The sequence below is a fragment of the Maylandia zebra genome, unplaced genomic scaffold (genome assembly GCF_041146795.1).
Source record: "Maylandia zebra isolate NMK-2024a unplaced genomic scaffold, Mzebra_GT3a scaffold03, whole genome shotgun sequence".
Classification (NCBI taxonomy): Eukaryota; Metazoa; Chordata; class Actinopteri; order Cichliformes; family Cichlidae; genus Maylandia; species Maylandia zebra.
This window is the reverse complement of record NW_027490033.1, coordinates 3,007,989-3,027,482: the sequence shown is the minus strand read 5'-3', so window position 1 is coordinate 3,027,482 and position 19,494 is coordinate 3,007,989. Positions and strand designations below refer to the sequence as shown.

General features: G+C 41.2%; 1 protein-coding gene and 1 long non-coding RNA gene across 2 annotated transcripts in view; one reads left to right on the top strand and one right to left on the bottom strand.

The window, feature by feature from the left end:
* LOC112432436 (protein NLRC3) overlaps nt 1–19,494 on the top strand; it is a 3,307,575-nt gene that overhangs the window by 353,959 nt on the left and 2,934,122 nt on the right. The window lies entirely within an intron of this gene.
* On the bottom strand, nt 967–2,256 carry LOC112433084 (uncharacterized). Its single transcript, XR_013096229.1, has 3 exons — nt 2,194–2,256; nt 1,718–2,029; nt 967–1,327 (listed from the first exon to the last, which is right to left on the bottom strand). It is a non-coding gene; the product is annotated as an uncharacterized LOC112433084 (long non-coding RNA).

Sequence of the window (19,494 nt, the reverse complement as noted above, 5' to 3'; positions counted from 1 at the left end):
CTATGGTATCAAGCAGGTATGGAGGAGATCAAAACTCCAGACATCCAGAGGCCCCCAGAACACAAGAGACCAAGGAAGACCCACAGAGGGGCAGCCGCGCCACTGTCCCAGTAAGAGCTAAGGAGAGTCCCAGATGAGAGCTCATTCAGCAGCCGCGGAGCAGAAGCCAGGGGGAGTTGCAGTGACGCGCCCGTGAGCTCCGCCGGCAGCCAGCTGTGCCTGAGTGACCGAGCCCCAGGCCGAGAGGCCGGGGGCACCCCACCTCCAAAGTGGCCCGAGCGAGCCCCAATAAGCGGCCGCCAAGGAGTGAGCCGGTGTGTACCCGGACGCCCACCCCCAGATACAAAGAACCACCAAGGCACCGACACCTGAGGGAGTCCGCCACCGGCAGGGGAAGTAATCAAGTGGACCAGTATAGCAAAAACCATAATGGTGGCAGAGGCCACAGAGCCAAGTGGCAGGATTTTCAACATTCAAACCAGATAAAAAACAGAAATTAAATGGTGTTAAAAGCCATGAATTAAGGCAATTCATTCACAACATCATTACAAGTTTTACTGGACGTTAATATTTTTCTCTTTTTTCAGTGCAAAACAAACTAACAGTACACATGATGCTGGCAAGTTAAAATGTCAGTGTCTTTTATAGATAGCATGTCTAGCATCATAGTTTTATAGATCACGTAGTCAGGGTAAAAACTCCATCTCTGATTATTATTGTACATGACTGTGACATGCAGTGGCCTCAGCATCATGATGAAGGCGACCGGAGGAGATAGTTTGGTAGACATCGATGTTTTGCCGATGAAGGCTCATGTAGCGGTCCTCTTTGTCCTAAACAACAATTTACACTGTCATTTACATTTAATTAAAGTGCAGCTTAAAACACAGACATAATGCACTGCAGCCTCGGCACAATTAAGTGTAAAACAGAACTATGGAAAACTGACAAACATCTGGCGAGTTTCAGATCCTGTTAAGTTAGTTAGACCTGATCTGTTTTCTCTGTTAGGATAAAAACATCAGAGGTCATGGGGTGAAAAATACCTCAAAAACAAGACTAGCTATGTCTACAACTAATGTGTGGTGTTTGAAAAGAACCTATGAGATACTTTGAACACCACAGTGGCTGCTGTATGCAGTAATGTGCTCAAGTGATTTCAAAGGGTCATTTCATGAGTTTAAGTGCGTCAGTAAAAGTTTTCACCTGCGAGGATTTCTCCTCAGGCTGTAACCACAGGTTATCACAGCCACACTGATGAGTGAAGCAGCAGCAGAAATGATGGGAACTGTAGCCATGAACTTCATGCCAGAAGAATCTCCATCGTCTGTTGAATGTTGCCACACACACACAAAAAAACTTCATTTTGAAAACATGAAAAGTCACGAAATTTGCATTAGCCTGTTATATTAAAGTGGAAAACATGTTTATCTTTTCATTACATTAGAGTTACAATTGCATCATTCAAACATTTCACTGATGAAATAACACCAAAGTTGTGATTGGAGCAGTTTTATAATGAAATTTTAAACAAATTAGACAGAAGAAGAGCTTAAAAACATTCCAGATGTTCATCTCCTGACTGAAACCTTTCATTAATCCGCTGCAGGCGGGAATGACGACCTCAAACCATGTATGACAGAAAAGAAAGTGTTAACGCAGTTCCAAACATCCACCTTGAATCTGCGGTGTGGGTATAAATAGAAAATGTTTTTACCTCTCACAGTCACACTGAGATGGAGAACATACAATCCACCACGAAATCCACACTCACAGGTGTAGTTCCCACTGTCTTCAGATGTTAAGTTGAGCAGGTGGAGAAACACAGTCTCATTTTCTTTGATCAGTGTGAACCTGGAGTCACAGCCATGAATAAAGCCTCGGTCGTAACGATAGAGCAGACGACACTGTTCTCCTCGGCTCCTCTCTGTGCTGATCTCACACAGTATCATCACAGTAATATTCAGAGTTGTTTTGCTGCATATTTGAGTGGAATCGGGTTTCTTTCCAATTGTCTTCACAAGAGTCTCTATAAATTGTTCCAGTTAAAATGAAACAAAATCGGGATTATAGTTTCTATATATTTGTTGTTGTGGGAAAATCAATCACATATATTATTTCACTAACCTAACTAAAGCTTTCTTCTTAAACACCTGGCTTTACAGCTTTTCTTTTTAAATTATATATATTTACCTTCACTGCTAAAAACCACAAGCAGAAGCAGGAGAAAGCAGAGTTTCCGTGCAGTCATGCTGGTGAGGAAGTAACTGTGGCTGACAGTGTGAGGTAGACTATAGTGAAAGCAGGAAGACTTGCACCCTCCTTATTTCACCTCTTGTGTCTACACTGAAACTTTTACTATGTCTAAAATAGAAGTGCATAAAAGTGGAAGGACAGTAGAAGGTGAACCACCAACATTGTTTAAGCCAGACTGATCTCTCTGTTTATCTGGATGGACATTGTGTTCAAATTATGATGAGATGTTTGTTCAAAAACAAAACTAGTCTGATACAAAGAGTCATGTTTGCCACAGTTTATTGTGTTTGTATTGTATTAAATCTGAGAGCCTGAGTTGGAGTATTATGACTGAATGGTCTCCATTACTGGGAAACAACTATCCAGTGTGAAAAGATGGACGTTTATTATAATATATGAATATTATTATATTAGTATGTCACCTAAAGTTTTATATACTTTAAAATGTTTCATAGAGCTTTATTATCCACTCCCACAGTTCCTGTGCTTCTTGCTGAGCGTGTCTTGTTGTCGTGTTGATGGTTCACTGAGATGATAGTCTGGTAGGAATCACTCGATGGCTGCTGAAGGTTTGTATAGGGCTGATCTGGCTCATCGTCATCCTTTAGAAAAGTGAAATATTTTAGGTATTAATCAAGTTCAACCCGGTCTACCCACACACTCTATTGATCTTTAAATCTCTCCATCTGTTGCCTGGATTATTTAATGTTTCTGCTCATTTCTGTAAGAGCTTCTTCACAAAATAAAGGACACTGAAGTTGGCACTAATAGTATTATAACACTAATCTGTAATTATCTATATAAGTAACATCCTAAAACATAAATGTACATGTTTTATGTTTACTGGCAAACTTTTAACTAGCTGCTGTAGATCGTAGCAATAAATTGCTCACCAAACCGTTGGGATTTTCAGGTACAGACACTCCAGATGTTCCTGACCTTAAGCAGCCACGCTGATAAGAAAGGATGTCAGCATTAGTGTAACACTATTCACATTCAAACAGAGAAAAATCAAGTAAGAACATCTACATTTATATTATCTTCTCTCTTAATAATGATAATTATTTTTGGAAGGATAAAAAGTGTTCATTCTAGACATGATGTTTAACACACACCGAATTCTCATTTATTGAAATGTGATGTTTCCTTTTACTTTCTCTACATCTATATCATCTTTGAATTACTGCAGCAAAAATAGTCTCACCCATTACTTTTCCTCCAGTAGATAAATCCCACGATAACTCCAGTTATAAAGATGATCACAACACCGGGCAGATAAACGGAAAAAGATTTGTCTGCTGAAGTGTGGGCCTCGTTTGTGTCTAAATCATTGAAAAGATGCATTTGTCAGTAAAATCATTTACTTTCATTTCCTGGAAATCAAAACACAAATCAAACACAGTTTACGTCTACTGAAACTCTGAGTGAAGTAATGAAACCCCAGTTTTATAACCACAGAGCGTTAAATATTGTCACTGTGCTCTTTTCTTTTGTCTTCTTCTTCTTCTTTTGCATCTTTTCTGAATATTACTATGAACTGAAATTGGTCCAGCTGCTTATATACATTCACTGGCCACTTTATGAGGTATACTTGTTCAGGGTGTAACACAAATATTTCAGTGTTCATTTCATTTGTCAATCACATGTCAGCTTCATCTTCCTGGTTAAATAAAGGTTAATAAAATAATAAAATGTCAGCAAATCAATGCTCAAACAGAGCAACATGGCACATGTTACTGGTCCCAGTGCTTCACAAACTGCTGATCTGCTGGGATTTTCCCACACAATCATCTCTGTTCACAGACAATGGTCTGAAAAATAGAAAATATCCAGTGAGCTGTGATTCTCTGGGTAAAAATGCTGTTTACACATCAAACCTTGAGGCAGAGCGGACCACACTGGATATCACTGCTGTCCTCTAACAACAGCAAGCTGAGGCTACAGTTTGCAAGTCTGGACAACAGAAGACTAAAAAAACGATGCCTTGCCCGATGAGTTGATTTCTAACAGTTCAGACTGCTGGTGGTGTAATGCTCTGTGAAGGATTTTCTTTGCAAACTTTGGACCCTGTAGTAACCACTGAGCATCATTTAAACACCACAGCCTGCCTGAAGGTTGTTGCTGACCACATTCATGTCTTTATGCCCAAAAAATACCCATCGTCTGATGGCTGCTTCCAGCAGGATACCACACCATGTCACGGCGCTCAAATCATGTACGGCCTGCGCAGTCACCAGATCTCAATCCAGCAGAGCACCTTTGGGATGTGGTGGAACGGAAAGTTTGCTTCAAGTAAGAGCAGCTGACGAATCTGCAGCAACTGTGTGATGATGTAATTTCAATATGTCTTGAGAATCTTTGAGGAATGTTTTTAGCGCCTTGTTGTGCCACAAAAAATGAAGACATGTTTGATGGCTGAAGGTGGTCCAACTCGGTTCAAAGATGTACCTGATAAATGAGTCAGTGAGAGTATTTAAACTGCTGTAAGTGAAAATAAGAAGAAAAGAAATGAACAAATTACAAGAATAAAAAACACATAAGCAGGTCAATACAATGCTGACACAGTGCTGAATAACTGTGTCAGATAAAGAAACCAAAATGCATTTACCTTCCACAGTGACACTGATATGGACAATATATGTCCCTTCAGTGTTTGTACACTCACAGGTGAAGTTCCCACTATCAGCTGGTGTTAAACTGGTCAGCTCCAGAAAGGCAGTCTGATTTTCTTTTGTTATTGAGAACCTGGGGTCACATTCCTGAGTAACGTTCTCTCCGTGTCGATACAGCAGATGACACTCTCCTCCTGTGTCCCTCTGTCTTTTGATCTTACAGATAATCAAAACAATAGTAGTCTGACTTTCCTTGTTGCAAATCCGAGTGACATCGTGTTCTCTCCTGACTGTCTTCACAACAGTCTCTGTAAACAGGGACAGCAAAATACGGTAAATACAAGATTCAGCCTGTGTCAGAGAGGACTTTAGTTTCTATATTTTGTGAATGTTAAACCATCTTTTTAATCCCATAATAATGTGTTTAGTTTAAACTAAAAGCAAGGAGGTTATAAATTTAAAAATATTAATAATGCATAATGAAAATAGTTTCCTTGTATTACCTTCAGCATCATGGGACACAGCTAGTGGTAACAGCAAAATCAAGCAAAGTTTTGATACGTCCATGCTTGTTAACATGTCTGTAAGCCACCGACAGTGAAGAGGAAGATGTGCGGAAAGAAACAAGCTGAAGCTTTCCTGGCTAAGCAGACGTCAGACTGTTGCCCTTCACGGGGCAAGTGTGAAATGATGTAAAAAGGAAGTGTACTGACAGGACTTTCATATTAAAAGGCTGTAAAGTTGAAACACTGTGCGAGCTCCCACACAAAAAGAAAACAGGTTAATTTTTCTTTATCACAGAGGAATTATTACACTGCTAACTGTCATGTTCGCTGAAACTGAAGGATGGATAATATTGTAAAAGTAACAACAAAACTACCATTTATCATAACATTATAAGCATTTTAAACTAAAATAGCGTGTGTTATGGTTCAAAATATTGGGGATGGAGACAAGAGGAAAAACCACAATAACAACACTGGTCCGGTCGGGTTGAGTCAAACGATGATTTTAATGATCACACGCGTGGGAGATGGACACTGATGCAGACAGCCTCAGATCTCAAAATGGTGGAGCATTGCTCAAACTCTTATAGCCTCTGGTGCCTCCACCTTATCATAAAAAGCCTAAACATTCACATACTTTCTCTCACACAGCACCTAAGCTACGACCTTGGCTCCCCGTCTATCTGCTCCTGCTGAGATGGGGCAGAAAACTCCAGTATATTCTGTTCTCTTCTAATCAGACAAATAAGACAATTACTTTCTGCGAACAGTATTTCTTATAACTCAGCAGTATAATGCATCATAAAACAATATCATTCATTCACAACAAGTCAGCAATTTAATGTAATGCAAATCAGTTTAACTAATGCAATAGTTATCAGCTTCTTCTAATTCAGGAGAATAATGCAAACTAAAACTACATAATAATTCACCATCTTTAATTAGGGGTCTAACATGGCATAAAATAATATTATAATCTAATAATTCCCCCTGATGAGCTCATTAGAATAATGAGCTCACCAACACCCCATAATCCAGTGTGGCTGGGTTCATCTCTTCTCACTCCTGAGGTCCTTTGTCCCCCTGAGGGGCGAACCATATGTGGGATGACCTCTATGTTTGCGCAGTTCAGATGCAAGACAAACTATTATTCCAACAATAGCAGGTACAGATGACACTCCCCAGGTCTCCCACAGCTTTATTTGGTGCTACCTTATACCCTCCAGACGTACTCAGACTAGAACCTCTGTCCAAGGAGCTTTTAGCCTTTTATGTTATTGCTGCAGCTACCAGTGTCATCCAGTTGGGTGATCCTCTGCTCTTCATTCTTCAACCTCAGGGGTTAGACAACCCTTCAGTCGTGGCACAGATCAGGGGATTATTCTGCCCCGATTTCAAACAACGATCTGTGTATCCTCCAGAAAAAGGAACAGGAAGGTGTCCCCCTTTTTGCCCAAGAGCCTCTCGAACTTCGTTGGTCTGGTGTTCCCGGATTTCCGCCAACCCCTTCATGGTTATTGCTGTGTTTATGGGATCCATCCTTTTGTGGTGACTAGCTGGAGCCCAAACGCCATGACCCTTGGACCCAGTTGGTGTCTTGGCAGTCACTGTGTCTGTCTCTGCTGCGGAGGATCCTCGTATATCTGTGACCTCGTCTGGTGTCTGTTCCTTTCTCTGTAAGAGACAGAAAACCAAAACACCTCTCTTCCTAACCCTAATAATCTAATGTTGTTATCTACTGACCTTCTAGTGATTCAGAATTGGTTTAAAAACATTCAGAATGTTCCAGGGACTTATTCTAATCATATCCTATGTGTGTGTAAGCGTGTTTGCATTTAGCCCTCTGCACTCAAAGTCAATACCTGCAATATATCAGTCCGGACCATCACGCCGAACGAAGCTTATGACCTTCAAAAGACCAAGTGCCAACTCATTATAAGCACATTTGCAAGGTGTGTCTGAACATTATTGAAACCACTCTTTTTAACAAAAGACAAAGAAATTAACAAATCTTCTAAACGCTATTCAGTTCATTTCAATGATTGATGCTTACACATGGAAATAATGATTTATGCTTCTTACTGATTCTCTACAAAAGACCGGAAACTTCTCGGGCCGCTATTAGCTTAAGTTTTACCATTCCTAAGGTATTAAAGACACAAATGAAGTTATAAAATGTTCAAATAATCCTTGTTTGATGTTAAAGCTCAACTTCCCCCCCCCCCTTTTTTTTTTTGACACATCCCCATGTGTCAAATCAACGGAGCTAGAACATTAAAAGAAAAGGTTAGGCAGCTACAAGGTTTCCCAGATCGTTAAGGTGATCTGCGTGTAATGTTCTGACTCAGGTATTTAATATTTTAATAAATGTCGTTTAATTAACTGCCACTATTTAAACTAAACTTAAAGACATAATTGAAGAAAAGATCACAAACAATAACATGATATCAGTGTTTTGTAAGCGCGTGCGGCCTTCTATGCTCGAAGCCTTTTCCCTCAATAGATCAGTCAGACATTCGCGCTGACTGTAGCTTTTAACCCTTATTAACTTGAGCACAACTCTACAATGAGCAACAAGTTGCAATATGTATGAAAATGATCATGGTTACACCTGCAATAAAAATTATATCATTATCCTAACACCTGTAAATAGAAGATTCATCAGAGGTTATAACCATCACAGGAACACAGATGTTAGTATAAGGTCAAAAGCTTCAATATATGATCATCGATGCAATACTTGTTGCATGATTCTCATACAATAATAATGCTGATATTAAAATAACAGTAAAACACCCCCTTTTATCCCGTTTCGCTTGACCCATAAACGTTTATAAATGCCTCTTTTAAATGTTATTTCCCCCTGTTCTCCCCTTCCTGACCACAGCAGGGGGATCTTAGTTTTGAATCAGCCATGAATCCAGCTCACCTGAATCATCAGTGAGCTCCACCGTCACTGGCGTCTGACAGGGTGGTGCTGCATATTCTTCCTTTAATGTCACTATTTTCAACCTGTTAATTAGAGTGCTTAAACCTGAAGTCGACTACGTCCACAACAAGTCAATACAGCTGTAAATGTGGCCAATTATCAATCTATTACCAATCAATAACAACAGATAACTTCTATTTTATGCATGCTTTTAATCAACCACTCACCCAGAGGATCTCCAATCCCAGGAAATTCCTTCTCCTCAGTCAATGAGTCTGTCCTCCTTCCATGCCCTGATAACTGGTCCATCCAGAGCCATATGATCTCAAATATACATAAAACAAGCCAAACCACACCTTGGTCACACCAACTCTCTTCCGCCCCGAAGATGTCCAATGCCATCCTAGTATGGACTGAAAGTGGCTTTAACGCTGACTGTCCTGACAATCCATCTTATAACATTTCCTGGTCAGATCTGCCAATCTCCGCCCCAGGGTTTTAACTATTTTGCAATTTTCATTAGTTTCTATGTTTTTTCTAGTTTTGCCTCCAGATTTTCAATTTTTTTTTACCAGTTGGAATCAGTTTTTACCAATTCTTTGCTAGTTTAGTCTAGTTTTTATTTTCCTGAAAATCCTTAGTTTCAGTTTAGTTTTAGTTGTGTTTTGCAAAAATTAAGTGTAACAAAATCTCAGTTCCATCATATCAATCATGCTCTTCTGGTTATCCTTGGGTGTTGAGACTAATAACTATTAACTCTTGCCGCACCGAGTGTTCCTAATTTTGGTTGAAGTGAATTGATAACCTTTTTGAAGGCGATTGTTTCACACATTTATTTAGATGTCCCAGTCCTGTTATCTCGGGATACATGCATACATCCACACACATTCATACCAGATATTGCTGATAATGGAGTCTCACGCGCAACCTATTCGAGCCTCCATCACCAGCAAGATGACGTCATCATTTTAAAGGAAACAGTTCCTTGTTTGTTTGTTTTTCTTTTTTGGACTGGATCGACTCGCTGCAATCCTTTTAGGCTCAGGACTTCTCATGTGATCAATGTCCCATATAAGTGAATTTCTCCCAAGCCCATTATAATCATGGAGAAAAATACTTTGCGACTGTTTTCAGTAAGAATATTTTATAGCGCTTTAAAGTTCAATCTCTCAGGCCTGGATTAAAGAGCTGATTTGTTAAATCAGGAACTCACAAGATACCAAAATATCACCACCGGTGGATCACACCTCTCTGATGTTCTTATCTCAGTGCACTGTAACAAAAGCAAAAACAAACGTAACCAATAAAACACTCATATAATAACAAATACTGGGGCCCATTACAAACATGTCCAAAGATCAAACCCTCTTTCTCTATGTTAGAGAAAGAGAACAATCCAAACCTCACTGATAGAATCAACCTAGTGTCAAACAAAACCCAAAAATCAACCAAAACTTCACACACTATATTGTGTAGGCATACAGGTACCGTAACTCCTTTTTGCACTGACAAATACATGTTGGATTGACTTAATTCAATAGTGGACACTGGTTGCACACAAATGTTTTGCTTTGGCAGAAACTTAAACAACTGAGTCAAATCAACACAACCTTTTCATATTCTCTCCGAAATAAAACTCACACCGTTAATTCATCATTTTCACTCTGTACCACTGCTCCTTATCAGGCTGTGTGAAGCACAGTAAACAATTCAGTGGAGGCCTTGAGCCATAAACAGACATCACGCACAGACATTGTTTTCACAACCAAACGACTTTAGACCTTGTCCCCTAAATCTACACAGATGCCCTCTGTGTGGCATGAAATGCATTTAACCAATAAACAATCAATGGCTTCTTGTTGTTGTAACTAACTCCATATTTGGATGTTTGTGTGCAGCATTTGTTAGTAAAGCATTCTTCATTGCAACAGCGTGTGTGTATCACTCTTTATTGCACAAGCTTGTAAATGTGTGTGTGTGGATCACTCCTCAGTGAGTTGAATCAGCATTTCGATTTTTTTTTTTTTTGCACGTGTGTGTGTCATTTCTCACTCAATCAACGAGTGCATATGTTCATATGTGTGTTTCTCTTCATTCTGAGTCAATGCATGTAGATGTGTGTGTTTGTGTGGGTGTTTGTGTTCATCACTTTCCTGTTCTGGTGTTCTGGGTAAACCACGGCCTGAAGCATGCCCTGGGGTCCTGCCCTCCTCCTTTTCAGTCTGTTTGCATCCGTTGGTGCTGCTGCTCAAAGTTCTGTCCATACTGGTTCTGGCCCCAATTGAGGCAGTGCTTTTCTCCAGTGTCCTGCAACTTCTCCTTGTTCCACTCCTCCTTAACTTGACCCTTTTTCTTCTGTAGCTCCTTCAGGGCTTGCTCCTGCTGTTGGAGCTTCTTCGTCAGGTTTGGCGACCTCCTGCTCCAGCAAGCTCCGGCCTGATTCCAAGTCCTGTGTCTGGGACTCCAAGCCTGATGGGTTCGATTATCAGCCAGCTCCTCCTGAGCCATGGTCAGTTTCTGCTCTGATGCCTTGAGCTCTTACTGAGGGCAGAAACCTCAGAATCTTTTCCGTCCACTTCAGATTGAAGTCCATCGATGTTTTCCTTGCTTTGCTCCACGGCCTTTTGCGGCTCTGCTGTTCGGCTCTTCTCAGAGGTCAGCTCCTGGCCGAGCCCCGACACCTGTGCCTTCAGCTTATTTTCTCCTGGTGTTTTGCCCATTCTGAGGTGCCTCCTGACCTCAGTTACTCCTCCTGTCTCTGGCACGCCCTTTTTGCTGCCCGACGATCATTGTTGTTCCGTCACTGTCCTGCACAGTTTTAATGCAGAGTGGTTAAGGTCAGCATTGTTTTGCTCGGCCTCACTTTTCATCTGGGCTTAATGGGCGTCTCATCACAGCTCTGTCAGCTGAAGCTGTCTTTTTCCATATGGCAAGAGTGTGAAGAGTGTGTGAGAGGGGTGTGTCCGATCAGGCACAATGCTGGTGGCTTTGCGAGTGCCTCGTTTTCCAAATCCAGATGTTTATTTGTCACGTACACAGCAACAGAGAGAACAGTCTGTTGTTGGGATGGCTGAGGTCCTTCACGATCTTCCTGGTCTTGGTCCAGCACCGCCTGCTGTAGATTGAGTGCAGGTCAGGGTGCTCAGAGCGGATGGTGCACTCAGCTGATTGCACAACCCTCTGTAGAGCTTGTCTGTCCGGCATGGTGCTGTTCCCGAACCAGACAGTGATACAGCTGCTCAGGATGCTCTCGATAGTTCCTCTATAGAAGGTGGTCAGAATCGGTGGTGGGAGCCGGGCCTTTCTCAGTCTTCTCAGAAAGAAGAGACGCTGACGGAAATCGAGAAAAAACGAGGCATTTCTCTAACATGTGCCTCTCTCTCACATTACTCTGCTTGTGTGTGTTTTTGTTTCACCTTTTGTTGTGATGCTCCGGAAGCCTTCCCAACCTCCACAAGTCTGTTGGCCCCAATTTTATGTGTTAAAGCTTCTCTTAATTTCTCCTTTAATTCTCTGCTAGCTGCTGTCTTTTCCACAGCTGCTGATTCTTGCTGAGTGTGGTTTCCATTACTATAATTTGCTTCGGCCGCTGTGCTTGTGGGGGCAGTTGGTCCAGGCCCGTAGCCACCTGTATCAACACACTGAGAGATTTATTTAATATCATTTTCCTCACAATCTTACTCTGCCGGCTGACGTGCCGGTCTTAATCATGCTCGATTTGTCTCTTCTATATCAAAACCCAGCCGAACATCAAACATTCAGCGTAGTCATTCAAAACCTTATCTGTAGTATTATAATCAGCAAAATCAGCGTTTTAATTACAGGCATGTATCATTATTTGCAAATCATAAAACACGCTAAACAGCAACAAAAGTCCTCTGTGCGCTCCACAGCTCATTTGCATGTTCACACACAGTCTAAAAATAGCTCGCAGCGCTGCAGTGCGCTGTCGTCACACACAGGGTCACACAAAGCTCAGACAAAACTCTTTTATTTTATATTACAAAGACGTCTTATATTTACAATCACTGACAGGCCTGACAGATTCAGCGCCTAACAATTTCGACAAATTTAAGTTAACGGGTCCAACCGAAGAAAGTCCAACTTTTTTGTAATCAATCAAACAGTATCTGTTACTTCTGGAACAGTTTCTGACCTAATTTCTAAAGAGCACCTACACAATTTCGACAAATTTAACCATAACGGGTCCAACCGAAGAAAGTCCAACTTTTTTGTAATCAATTAACCAGTATCAGACTCTAACTTTATCTGGCCTAATCCCTAAGGTCCCTAACTCAATTTAACAGTATTCAAAAAAGCACATCACACCGTTACAAACGGTGAGGAGACTCTAACTCCTAGCTTATTTCAGGATGCCCTGTACCCCACAGATAAGCCAAACTGAACTAACCCTGTTCGCCGACAGGTCAAGACCGCGCGTCCACGGCCAGGAGGGAGCGTAACCTCCGGGCTATGCGCTTCTTAGCGGACTCTAACCGCCGTTCTATAATAATTTATAACAATTTCAAACACCAGTCAACGCCTTAAAACAAGAGTATGACTAAGGCAAGTGCCACCTAGAGGTCAATGGGGACTCGAACCCACAAACTGACCACTCAGGTCCACTCTATAACCAATTTGGACTCTAACCAACAAAATGACCAATTCCCTATCAAACTACTTGAGACTCTAACTCAATTCCTTGGGACTCGAACCCAGCATTTCTTTCAATTCCTTTTTCAACTTCATTAAAGACTCTTAGCCGACTTTAACTGCATAACACACACGGATCCTCATCAAAATCAAAACAGACCCTCTACCAGTAATTTCAGTGAGTAGACTTTAATTTAGTCATATCCAATTTGGCACACTTTGGAAATAATTCAACAGGTAGTGCCTTACCTTTAGATAAGCCGGCTTATGCCCACTCACATAAGACCACTGGCTCGTGCCTGTCCGTTCGACAACCTCGGACCGTCCAAACTTTTAAATTCCACCCCAATACCACAGGACGAGCCCCCAAAATGTTATGGTTCAAAATATTGGGGATGGAGACAAGAGAAAAACCACAATAACAACACTGGTCCGGTCGGGTTGAGTCAAACGATGATTTTAATGAACGCACGCGTGGGAGATGGACACTGATGCAGACAGCCTCAGATCTCAAAATGGTGGAGCATTGCTCAAACTCTTATAGCCTCTGGTGCCTCCACCTTATCATAAAAAGCCTAAACATTCACATGCTTTCTCTCACACAGCGCCTAAGCTACGACCTTGGCTCTATCTGCTCCTGCTGAGATGGGGCAGAAAACTCCAGTATATTCTGTTCTCTTCTAATCAGACAAATAAGACAATAACTTTCTGCGAACAGTATTTCTTATAACTCAGCAGTATAATGCATCATAAAACAATATCATTCATTCACAACAAGTCAGCAGTTTAATGTAATGCAAATCAGTTTAACTAATGCAATAGTTATCAGCTTCTTCTAATTCAGGAGAATAATGCCAACTAAAACTAAATAATAATTCACCATCTTTAATTAGGGGTCTAACATGGCATAAAATAATATTATAATCTAATACGTGTTACGTCATCAAACCGCTTCATCCAATCACTCAGATACTTACAAAGTTTTGACTGCATTACCTTTAAAATTTGTACGAAGATGAGCATAAAATGAATAAAACTGACATGCTTGCATTTGTTGTGTAGTGCAACAGGTGTATGTGGCTGAGGGATTCCCATGATGCAATGCGTATTTCTTCTTCAGTCACCTTTCCTACTCACTGTGTGTTAATGCAGCTCTCTGCATTGAATCATACCTGTTATTAACCTCTGTCTCTCTTCCACAGCGTGTCTTTATCCTGTCTTCCTTCTCTCATCCCAACCAGTCGCAGCAGATGGCCCCGCCCCTCCCTGAGCCTGGTTCTGCTGGAGGTTTCTTCCTGTTAAAAGGGGGATTTTCCTTCCCACTGTCTCCAGACTGCTCACTCATAGGGAGTCATATGATTGTTGGGCTTATTCTCTGTATGTATTATTGTAGGGTCTGCCTTATAATATTGTTGTGATTTGTCGCTGAGAAAATAAAATTGAATTGAAAATTGAATTGTGAAGGCCACCCCAGAAGCCACACAATTGGGAAGTCAGTAACGTCAGACACCAGCATCTTTATTTTAATTTTAATGCACATTTCCACAAACATAAATAACGACACATGTCCCATAAACAATTTCTGGTTAATGTTTTACTGGTGCTGGAGGTCTGTTGAACTGCTGAGGGTAACTGGAGAGAAAATGATGTGTTTTTTTCATTGGACGTTAAGGCGTCTGGGAAGCGATCTCAGACCATTTACATCCTGGGCCATCTGACCTCAGGAAATCACATGATAAGGTGGGGCCAGGTTTCACAATGAGCTCACCCGAAACCCTGGCTGATTAGGACCCACATCCGCTTTCACACCTTGGCTCATGTGATTAGGTAGAGGATCATCAGGGGGTCCTTTGTCCCTCTTTGGGGGGAAACTCCCACTGGTTTTAAGTCTGGGACTCCCCACCATTGACCCTTAGAACTGAAGTAGCTTCTCGGATGAGAGGTGAAACGTCTTCAAGCAACTCAAGAAGTCCAGACGCTTTTCTTTCCAAGCTCCTTAGACTACGATGACCTGGATGACTGAGAACCTTCACAGACTTAAGTATTAAATTAATAGTTGGTTTTCATTCTTTGTTTTTAGATATTTTTTTTCTATTCGTATCCCCTCATGTATTTAACTGGCCAGTTCAGTCCAATTTACTTTGGGAAATATTTAATCTGAGGTAGGGTTGCACCGATACCGGTATCTGGTATCGGCCTCGATACCACATTTTCTAAAGTACTCGTGAAAAGTTCCCCGATACCGAGGACTGATACCACGGTCTGAGACCTGTCTATGTTTGAGCGGCATGTAAGGGGTTAATCACAGGCGCCGAGTGCCCGCCCCACAGGCCCCGGCTGCATCTCAGAGCTGGGAGAAGGCGAGGCGAGACAAGTCAGCCGTGTGGAACTATTTCAAAGTGAACGAAGACACGAAAACAAAGGCGGACTGCAAATTGTGCTCATCGAAATTGTCCAGAGGAGGCTCAAAAGGTAGCGCATTTAACACAAGTAATTTAATCAAGCACCTAAAATCCCAACACGACAACGAGTACAAAGAGTTTGCCCACGCTTATTTACCCACGCTTATTAGCACAGAGGAGCATAGCTGATGCTAAAGCAGTGGGACGGAAAATAGTTGGGCATTTTAAACATTCCGCCTTAGCCTACTCCCGCCTCGAGGACATTCAGGGACAGCTCAACCAGCCAATAAAGAGACTGCAGCAGGACATACAGACACGCTGGAACAGCACATATTACATGACATCAGTCCTATTTTTCCACATATTAATACATTTATGAATTTTGTGCAGGTATAAAGATCGCTTCTTCTCCAACACTGCTCCAGAGGCCAAGCTGCACCTGAAGCAGGAGCTTCTAGAGGTGAGGCAGAGGGGAGTCGGGCAGAAGCTGCAGAACCTCCTGCTAAACTGTTCCTCAAGGCCCAGGCTGCCGCTGGCAGCAGGTGCTGCCATTGAGCTCGACACATACCTCGGAGAGGCCCCAAGCCCTCGTGAAGACAGTCCTCTGAAGTACTGGGGTGTCAACAAAATCAGGTTCCCCACTTTGGCTAAAATAGCCTGTAAATAGCTCTCAGCCCCATGTAGCAGTGTGGACAGTGAAAGGCTTTTTAGCTCAGTGTCACACATTATAGATGAAAACAGAAACAGTCTGACTGCTGATGATGCAGAAAAGCTACTTTTCTTAAAAAACCCTGCCACTCACTGTTTCTCTCCATTTAGTGAGTCATCTTAGACTCGATGTTAATACCTACCTCAGTTGCACTGACTGCCACAGTTCTATGTCAGTGGATGTTGTTAGTTTATTCACATATTGTGCACTAAATGGCAAAGATGTTTATTAATGCCCCTTGTGTTGTCCAAAGCGGCAGAGTTTAAAATAAACTGAAAAATACTTGAGTTGCACTGTCACTGTTTACATTTTTTTATAATTATTTATTCTGTAATATGTTGCATACAACATGCTTTTCATTTTAAATAAATGTTCTTAATTCCAAACCAGTCCCTTGTTTGTTTGTTGTTAAATTATAGGACTAAAGCTGTTACCTGTAAATTTAAATCGTGTTTTTATTAAGTACTCGGTATCGGCGAGTACTGAAATGCAAGTACTCGTACTCGTACTGGTTTCCAAAAAAGTGGTATCGGTGCATCCCTAATCTGAGGTAAACATTTTGCTTTTCATTTGACCCCTGACCTGTCTGCTGTAATGCAGGAGGCAGGTTTATGACCTATACTGCAGCCAGACGCCACAGGAAGCCTTCCTCCATGTTTTCTTTACAGTAATTGATTCAGCCAGTTTAAGTCTCCTTTGTTTTTGTGCATTAGATCACTGTGTGGGTTGTGTTGAGTGCTTATGTATTTGTAAGTAGCCATTATGACTTGACTAGTGGTGTTTATCTCTTTTAAGGGTCTAGTATCATCAGTTAATTAGTTTTTACTGTTTGGAGAATTATAACCATCATAAGCAACCGAATCATCTCAACATGTATTTGCTCAAAAATGTATTTATTACCACAAACATGTATTTAATTATCAACACAAGGAAAATCAACAGTTTCTAGAACTCCAACAGGGGCAGGACTTGGAGGTACTGGGATTTCAGGAGGCAGCAGAATGGTACACTGGTCAGTGTCATTATTATTGACCTGTGATGGTGGATGGCCTTGGAGGGAGCTGAGAGGTAACTCAGACCTCTTGTCTTCAGGACACGTAAAGCAAACATACTCCTTCTCAGCAGCTGGAGACTTAGAGACATCCCAACTCATCAGCCTCATGCGTTTGGGCATCAAATGTTCCTCTTCATCATTAACAGAAAAAGCAGTAGAATATCTGCGCTTTCTGCAGAGACCTACCTCTGCAGTGGGTGGAGGTCTCGGAGGCAGAGGAACATCAGTAGGACACATGAAAAACGTCACGTCATCATCCAGGGATGAACGATCGTTTTTCAAATCTGGATGCATGATCTTGTCTGTGTCCTTTGCATGAAAGCTGGCATCAGCAGGTGGAGGATTTGAAGAAACTGGTACATCAGAACTCATCAGCCTCATGCGTTTGGGCATCAAATGTTCCTCTTCATCCTCCACAGAAAAAGCAGTAGAATATCTGCGCTTTCTGCAGAGACCTACCTCTGCAGTGGGTGGAGGTCTCGGAGGCAGAGGAACATCAGTAGGACACATGAAAAATGTCACTTCATCATCCAGGGATGAACGATCGTTTTTCAAATCTGGATGCATGATCTTGTCTGTGTCCTTCGACTGAAAGCTGGCATCAGCAGGTGTTGGACTTAGGAGCTCACATGCAGGTGCGCTGATAGGTCGGAACATGAAAGCGGGAACTTCATTGTCCAGAGCACAACGGTCTGCACTGGATGAGCGTGGGAGCTTCTCCTTTGCCTGTGGAGGAGGCAGACTTTGACTTTGTGTTGCAGAGGAACATTTAAGTCATCTGACGTTTTGCTCTGTTACATATTATTATTGTTGTTGTTGGATTTTTCTTTAAAAATTCACACGATTTAATGTTTAGAAACAGACACAGTGAAGGGTAACTTACCACAGCTCGAGCCATTTTAGGCGTCTGTCAAGGCAAAGACGCAGGATTTGGTTTCTCTGTGTAAGATTACAGGACAGTTGTCAGTTTCAGTTTCAAGTCAGTTGGATAAATTCATATCAAACTTCTCAAACTGTATCATTAAAGCATTGTTTAGGTGGACAAATATGAAAGATATGAAGATAAAAACAGTAACAGCTGGCAATCAAGGGAAAACAACCTTACGAAAAAGGTCTTAATCATTATTGTTTTAAAGTAAATCTTTCAGTGCTTACTTCAGTGATTGTTTGAAGTCTCTGTGCTTGTTGTCAGTCGCAGATTTGTGTAAAATATTTGCAGTTTGTTAATAAAGTTTGCAGGAGCTCCAAAGTTTGTCTGTTCAATACCAAAGTAATGAGGAGACTGAGTGCAGGTTTGGAATCCTCAGTGACAGAAGAATGCAGCAATGTTTGAATTTGAATTTGTTATTGTTTTATTAACAACAACTACCAGGATCATACCATAGCAACACAGTGATGCCCAATCAAATGTCAGGTACAAGGGATAGCCCACATACACATCCAACAGCACAGTAAAGCAATGGGCACCAATGCCACCAGTCAGGCCTTAAAAATACCTGAGTTATATAACAGCACACTGACAGTGTCTCATCCAAAAATATAAAATGTATAAATACAGTTAATATCATTTTTATTTAAATTTTATTTAATTCTCTTCATATAGTGCCAAACAGATGTCTCAAGCCGTCACTGTTACAACATAGATAAACATGAACATGAAATCCATTATTTAATTCTCTTCCATTCACTCCAGTTCAATTCAATAGCTATATAGATGGATAGACAGATACTGTATTATATACTATATTGATTCCAAATGGATAATTAATGTGTTATATCACCAGGATAATGAATTCAAGTAGTACAATCTCCAATAAACAGACAACACAGTTCAAGTTCAAAGTGCAATATGTGCAGGATCCAGGCTTTATATTGTAAGATGCAAAATGTTTATATATACATAATATTGTTGAAAAAATAAAGAAAGTTAAAAATCAAAATAAGTTTATTGTCACGGTGGCTGATGTGATTGCAATATGAACCCGGAAGCAGACAAGGGAGAGATGGAACTGAATCTTAACAAAAAAACAAACCATTTATTAGGTTGAAAAACACGAACACAAAACAAGGCCCAGCAAACAGGAGCGGAAACTAAAACTAAAACCTATCCTGGGAATAACTCGGTATGACTATGACAACTATGACAAGAAAAACATGAACATGAATCCGAGGAGGTGCATGCGAGAAACTCTGATGAAAAAACATGAACATGAACATGGACCTAAACAGAATCAGGAGATAACCTGAAACCCGGAATAACGTGAACGGAGGAAAACGCACCAACACGGCCCAGAGGAAGACAGCGGACTTAAATACACAGAAGAGAAAGGAGGGAAGTGGAAACACAGCTGACACAAATGAACCTGACACCAC